Source organism: Hypanus sabinus, unplaced genomic scaffold, assembly GCF_030144855.1.
Source record: "Hypanus sabinus isolate sHypSab1 unplaced genomic scaffold, sHypSab1.hap1 scaffold_937, whole genome shotgun sequence".
NCBI lineage: Eukaryota > Metazoa > Chordata > Chondrichthyes > Myliobatiformes > Dasyatidae > Hypanus > Hypanus sabinus.
Window position 1 is genome coordinate 118,127 of NW_026781791.1, and position 7,580 is coordinate 125,706.

At 52.3% G+C, this 7,580-nt stretch overlaps 1 long non-coding RNA gene across 3 annotated transcripts in view; it reads right to left on the reverse strand.

The window, feature by feature from the left end:
- LOC132390516 (uncharacterized) overlaps positions 1 to 7,183 on the reverse strand; it is a 75,431-nt gene extending 68,248 nt beyond the window's left edge. Inside the window, exons 1-2 of one of the 3 annotated variants that reach the window (XR_009510927.1) lie at positions 5,906 to 7,183; positions 3,937 to 4,223 (exon numbers count right to left, since the gene is read on the reverse strand). This is a non-coding gene — a long non-coding RNA (uncharacterized LOC132390516). The other 2 variants (XR_009510929.1, XR_009510928.1) reach the window with 2 other exon arrangements.
- Between the last annotated feature and the right edge of the window lie 397 nt (positions 7,184 to 7,580).

The following is a 7,580-nucleotide window of genomic DNA, read 5'->3' on the forward strand; positions in this document are numbered from 1 at the left end:
TCCTCTACAGACCCGTCTACACGTGCCTCTGCCTCAGGGGAACCAGCCTCTCCTCTACAGACCCGTCTACACGTGCCTCTGCCTCAGGGGAACCAGCCTCTCCTCTACAGACCCGTCTACACGTGTCTCTGCCTCAGGAACCAGCCTCTCCTCTACAGACCCGTCTACACGTGTCACTGCCTCAGGGGAACCAGCCTCTCCTCTACTGTCCCGTCTACACGTGTCACTGCCTCAGGGGAACCAGCCTCTCCTCTACAGACCCGTCTACACGTGTCACTGCCTCAGGGGAACCAGCCTCTCCTCTACAGTCCCGTCTACACGTGTCACTGCCTCAGGGGAACCAGCCTCTCCTCTACAGTCCCGTCTACACGTGTCTCTGCCTCAGGGGAACCATCCTCTCCTCCACAGACCCGTCTACACGTGTCTCAGCCTCAGGGGAACCAGCCTCTCCTCTACAGACCCGTCTACACGTGTCTCTGCCTCAGGAACCAGCCTCTCCTCAACAGACCCGTCTACACGTGTCTCTGCCTCAGGGGAACCAGCCTCTCCTCTACAGACTCGTCTACACGTGTCTCTGCCTCAGGAACCAGCCTCTCCTCTACAGACCCGTCTACACGTGTCTCTGCCTCAGGGGAACCAGCCTCTCCTCTACAGACCGTCTACACGTGTCTCTGCCTCAGGAATCAGCCTCTCCTCTACAGACCCGTCTACACGTGTCTCTGCCTCAGGAACCAGCCTCTCCTCTACAGACCCGTCTACACTTGTCTCTGCCTCAGGGGAACCAGCCTCTCCTCTACAGACCCGTCTACACGTGTCACTGCCTCAGGGCAACCAGCCTCTCCTCTACAGACCCGTCTACACGTGTCACTGCCTCAGGGGAACCAGCCTCTCCTCTACAGTCCCGTCTACACGTGTCACTGCCTCAGGGGAACCAGCCTCTCCTCTACAGTCCCGTCTACACGTGTCTCTGCCTCAGGGGAACCAGCCTCTCCTCCACAGACCCGTCTACACGTGTCTCAGCCTCAGGGGAACCAGCCTCTCCTCTACAGACCCGTCTACACGTGTCTCTGCCTCAGGAACCAGCCTCTCCTCAACAGACCCGTCTACACGTGTCTCTGCCTCAGGGGAACCAGCCTCTCCTCTACAGACCCGTCTACACGTGTCTCTGCCTCAGGAACCAGCCTCTCCTCTACAGACCCGTCTACACGTGTCTCTGCCTCAGGGGAACCAGCCTCTCCTCTACAGACCCGTCTACACGTGTCTCTGCCTCAGGAATCAGCCTCTCCTCTACAGACCCGTCTACACTTGTCTCTGCCCCAGGGGAACCAGCCTCTCCTCTACAGACCCGTCTACACGTGTCTCTGCCTCAGGAACCAGCCTCTCCTCTACAGACCCGTCTACACTTGTCTCTGCCCCAGGGGAACCAGCCTCTCCTCTACAGACCCGTCTACACGTGTCTCTGCCTCAGGAACCAGCCTCTCCTCTACAGACCCGTCTACACGTGTCTCTGCCTCAGGGGAACCAGCCTCTCCTCTACTGACCCGTCTACACGTGTCTCTGCCTCAGGGGAACCAGCCTCTCCTCTACTGACCCGTCTACACGTGTCTCTGCCTCAGGGGAACCAGCCTCTCCTCTACAGACCCGTCTACACGTGTCACTGCCTCAGGGGAACCAGCCTCTCCTCTACAGACCCGTCTACACGTGTCTCTGCCTCAGGGGAACCAGCCTCTCCTCTACAGACCCGTCTACACGTGTCTCTGCCTCAGGAACCAGCCTCTCCTCTACAGACCCGTCTACACGTGTCTCTGCCTCAGGGAAGCAGCCGGCACAGTCAACGGTCTCACCCCCCCCCCCCCCGACCGTCTCCCCTCTCCCCTCGGGCAGGAAGTACGAGCCTGAAAGCACGTCTCACCAGTTTGACGGACAGATTCTGCTCGCCGTTTTAAGATTATTTTAACATTCCGTAGAATATTAGGGAATATGGGGTGTGTCGGGAGGGGTTGCACTTCTGGGGTGTGCCTGCCGTCCTCTTTTTCGGGGCTCCTCCACCTTTGGTTCCCAGCTGGCGCTCGGCTCTCACATGTGGCTGTGGCAGACTGAGCGGCCGCACCCCGGTACACCGACTCACCGGGTGAGGGGAGCCGAAGGGTCTTCGGCCCTCGGTGAGGTAGGGGATCTGTCTGTCCCAGCGCGTGAAGTCTGGCCCTGGCGGACCGAGCGGAGGAGGCCGGTTAACGGTCCAGCGGTCAAGAAGCCAGAGGCCAGTTGGTGGAGCGCTAGGAGCACGACAAGGCAGTTAGACGTCCTGGTCATCCACTGCAAGGCGTGCTGATCTCTTTAAACTCACCCGGCAGTAGGCAAAGGCAAACTACTGCGGTAACTTGCTGACTATATGATTTCTCAATATATCAGAGCAGCGTGGAGGGAAATCGTCCACCAACTGAAATTTCCAGATGCGACCTTACGACGACGTGTACGGTGAAAATGGACTCTTGATATTTTTAACGGGGTATTTAAGAGCCTCTTGGACAGGCACATGGTTGAAAGAAAAATAGAGGGTTATGGGGTAGTGTGTGTTTAGTATTTTTTAGAGGATTATATGGGTCGGCACAACATGGAGGGCTGTAGGGCCTGCACTGTGCTGTAGTGTTCTATGGTCCTGTGGACCTTCAAGTTCAAGTTTAATTGACAATCAACAACAACACATGAATACCCACGAATACAGCCAAACGAAACAGCATTAACTCTGGAGCAAAGGTGCAAACCACAGTACAAAGCACATATAGTACATATAATCACGACAGCAGTAAAATACAGTCACACAAAAAATATATAGTCCTGGTCCCAGTCAAACTCAATACAACTTGTCTTCTGCCGAGTGAACACTGGAGGGCAGCACCGACCGCAACGTGCACGCCGCACAGCACCACCTCCGGCACTCTGGGGGGAGCGCACCGGCTGCGACGCCTCCTCCCTGCGGGGCCACAAACAGGCAACGCCGCGGCTTGAGACCTAGTCCTCGCTCCCCCGCCTCTCGATTTGCAGCATTCCACATTAACAATGTCCAACAGATGGAGACGAGAGGGTGTACAGGAGTGAGATATGCCAACTAGTGGAGCGGCGCCACAGCAACAATCTGGCACTCAATGTCAGTAAGACAAAAGAGCTGATTGTGGACTTCAGGAAGGGTAAGACGAAGGAACACATACCGATCTTCATAGAGGGATCAGAAGTGGAGAAAGTGAGCAGTTTCAAGTTCCTGGATGTCACGATCTCTGAGGATCTAACTTGGTCCCAACATATCGATGCAGTTATAAAGAAGGCAAGACAGCGACTATATTAGGAGTTTAAAGATATTTGGTATGTCAAAAATACACTCAAAAACTTCTATAGATGTACCATGGAGAGCATTCTGACAGGCTGCAACACTGTCTGGTATGGAGGGGCTACTGCACAGGACCGAAAGAGGCTGTCGAGAGTAGTAAATCTAGTCAGCTCCATCTTGGGCACTAGCCTTCAAAGTACTCAGGACATCTTTAGGAAAGGCAGTGTCCATTATTAATGAACTCCAGCACCCAGGGCATGCCATTTTCTCACTGTTACCGTCAGGTAGGAGGTACAGAAACCTAAAGGCACACACTCAGCGATTCCGGTACAGCTTCTTCCCCTCTGCCATCCGATTCCTAAATGGACATTGAACCCTTGGACACTACCTCATTTTTTGTAAATACAGTATTTCTGGTTTTGCATGTTTTTGAATCTATTCAACATACGTAAATGGTTTACTTGTTTATTTTTCTATTTTCTTTATTTTTTTTATCCGCTGGATTATGCATTGCATTGAGCTGCTGCTGCTAAAGTAACAGATCTCACGTCGCAATCCGGTGATGAGAAGCCGGATTCTGAACGACGGTCGCTTGCTGGGAGACTACGTACCTGATGCAGCCCGCGGCGCAGTCCGCACCAGGTCCAGCTCCTCTCCGCTGACGAGCGACTCAGCGGTGGGATGAGCCCGCAATGCTTTTAGTTCTTAGTGTCCAGGAGGTCTTGCGATCATAAGCAATGTGCTTAGAAAGAGAATTTGTTTTGTTTGGCCCTGTTCTCGTCGCTGCGTCCGAACCAGAAGTCGACCTCACTGCAGCTCGGCGTCTGGCGGCACTGCACTTTAGCTGAAACTTCCTTCTGTTACCGTTTCACCTCATTCTACTCTGCAATGAAATTATCTGTAATGCAAGACAAGATTTTCACTGTATGTTAGAACATGTGACATAATAAGCAAATTATATAATACACTGAATATAACCAGAATATTAAAACAATTCTACATGAAGGTTTTAAGTTGGGTTTGGATGAGCAAGGAATTGGGGGGATATCGATATTGTGCAGGCGGGTAAGTTTAATTTCGGTAAGCATTTAATTACGTACTGAATGAATTCAGCAGAACATTGTCGGGCCGAAGGGCCAGCCGTTGTGCTTTACTGTTATTTAGGGCAGCAATAACGGTCTTCCATTTCTGTCTGTCTGTCTGCAGTTCGTGGCGACACACATCTGCAGATATTTGTGCCAGTCTGCTGGTGTGGGACGTGGTTCCTGTGTTCCAAAGAAACAATTTGGTCTTGGCCTTGCCGCTGTTCAGGGCTTCCTTCATCGTGCAAGTAGCCTCCTCTCGGTTTTCACTACCGCCAGTCCGGGTGCCGTCACACTCAGATACAGAAGGATTCGTCATTGTTGTTTCCATGACAATTTTCTTTTGGCCAGACAGGGTCGTTAGCCCTGAGCTGTACCCCGAGCCTACAGGACCGTTGGACCACTCTTAGTCTGGCCTCTACCCTTTGACCTGTTTGGCATGGGTGACCCAAAGCATAGAGCCCTGACTCCAGCCAACGCAAGCCCCCAGACCCTAGGACAAGCTTGTGGTCCTCGTGGAGAGCGCTGCATTGGTCAGCCTTTGCCCTAACCTTGTGTATGTCGTGAAGTCTGCTGTGGCTGCGGCCGCAGGCAGCTCAATGCCATACATAGTATTAGAGAAAAAAGCTGTGATAAGTATAGAGCAAACATAGAAATGCAAAAGCAGAGAGGTAGTGTCCCATTCAGACATCGGATGGCAGAGGGGTAGAAGCTGTTCCTGAATCGTTGAGTGTGTGTCTCTACGTTTCAAAGTAAATTTATAATCAAACTACGATAAGCTACCTGGAGATTAATTTTTTTTGCAGAAAGTAGAATTTTACAAAAGACGAAGAATTGAAGCGCAAAGAAAAGGAAACGCGAGAACGGATCTGCCTTTTCAGTGTTTTAATGATCTTGACCCTGTCGACCTCGGGAGGGTTCTGACGGGGAAGCTCGGAAAATCGGAAACTCCCCGGCCATTGCGGGGCAGAGAGAGGAAAGGGTGTGGACTGTTCGTTCAGCCTGAGACAGCCCCTGGACGCAGCGACAGACCGTGTAACCGATCCGACCAGTTGTTGACTGTGACTCACAGGAGGCATTCTCTGCCACATCAATTACCGCAGCCACGCCTTGTAATGTAGACCTTCGCCCCATTATCGTGAACTGTTGCCCCAGGGAACGCTTTACAGAGGACAGTGGCCCCCGCGCCGTGCTGTCCTCGGGCGAACCAGGCTGTGTGTCACTGGGAGCAGCGATCTCTCTGCCAAGGGGACAGGGCAGCACTGCCGGAGACGGCTGCAGTCTCACTATGTGGACGTGATGTATTAATACAGAATGTGTCATGTCCCTATCTGGTTCAGACGGACGTTACAGGCTGTTCCGTACATCGCTATGGCAAGCGGTTGAAAGCTCCTGTAAACAACCCAAATCTCAAACGTCCTCAGGGAACGAATCCTGCTCCCATTCTCAGACCTGGCTCGTTTCCCGGCTGAACACAGAGCAGATCTGTTCGTGTTACCTGCGCTCAGAGTCAGCCTCACGTTTCCATTCCGATTCGAACTGGATCAGAGGGCATGGGCTGTAACAGGAGGTCGGACAAACTTGGGTTGTTTTCGCTGGAGCCGCGGAGGAGGAGGAGGGAAATCTGAGAGGAGCTTAAAAGATTATCAGAGACATGGATAGAGTAGACAGTGTCCTTTTCCCAGGGTTGAGATGTCTGCCAGAGGGCATTGAGGTGAGAGGGGGTGATTTCAAAGGAGTTATGAGGGAGGTTCTTTACGCAGAGTGGATGCGGGATAGACGCAGGAACACTTGGGAGTTTTAGGAGACGCGCATGAATGTGAGAAAAACAGAAGGATATGGGCATTGTGCAGGCAGAGGGGATTTAGTTTAGTTGGTCATTTGATTACTAATTGATTGGTTAGGCACAGCGCTGAATCCATTGTCATTTAACCAGAAACACGTTTACCGTGAACCTTACTCCGAAGCGCAGAGGTCACACAACACGCGTGACGCGGGGATGGGTTACACATCGGAAAACAGCCGGAACCGCGTAAAAGTCGCCGGCATCAGCAACCAACATAGCCTAAGGATGAGCCAGCAAGCGTTGACACACATTCCGACACGGATTTACTGTGTTCAGCAGCACAGCAACTACAAAAACAACAACAACAAAACAAAGAAACATTTAAGATCAATTTTATTCGTCATGCAGTGAAATGCATCGCTTGTGTCAAATCAAATCAGCGAGGGTTGTACTGGGGTCTGCAAGCTTCACAGTAGGTCCAAACTCACTCACCCTAGCCGGTACGTCCTTGGAATGTGGGAGGAAACCGGAGCACCCGGTGGAAACCCACATGGTCACGGGGAGAACGTACGAACTCCTTACAGACAGCAGTGGGAATTAAACTGCTATCCTACAGCTTCCACTGTAAAACAAGCCACTGATCTCCCTCACACTCACCCCAGCCACCCTCACAAATAGGCAAAAGCCTCCAATCCCAGGACTGGCCGTCTCCAGCCTTCGTTCTCGAGTGGGCTTCAGGATTTGCCAATTCCATCCAGGCCATACTCTCTTCTCACTGTTGCCATGGAGAAAGAGGTACAGGAGCCTTGGGTCCCACACCACCAGGCCAGGAACAGCCTCAACCATCAGGCTCCTGAACCAGTGGGACTAACCTCACTCACCTCAACTCTGAACTGATTCCCCAACCTACCCACTCTAGGACTCTGCAATTCATGTCCTCAGTATTATTTATCTACAGTATCTATCTATTTCTCTCTCTCTCTTTCTATCAATCTCTCTCCTCTCTCTATCTCTCTCTGTCTCTCTCTCTGCCTCTCTATCTTTCTCTCTATCTCTCTCTCACTCTCTCTCTCCCTCTCTCTCCCCTCTCTCTCTCCCTCTCACTCTCTCTCCCTCTCCCCTCTCTCCCCCTCTCTCTCCCCCCTCTCTCTCCCTCCCTCTCTCTCTCTCTCTCTTTCCCTCTCTCCCCCCTCTCTCTCCTCCCCTCCTCTCTCTCTCTCTCTCTCTCTCTCTCTCTCTCTCTCTCTCTCTCTCTCTCTCTCTCTCTCTCTCTCTCTCTCTCTCTCTCTCTCTCTCTCTCTCTCTCTCTCTCTCTCTCTCCCCCCCCCCCCTCGCTCTCTCTATCATGGCTACTCAGAGAATTGAAGAATTTCAGAGTAGCACATTT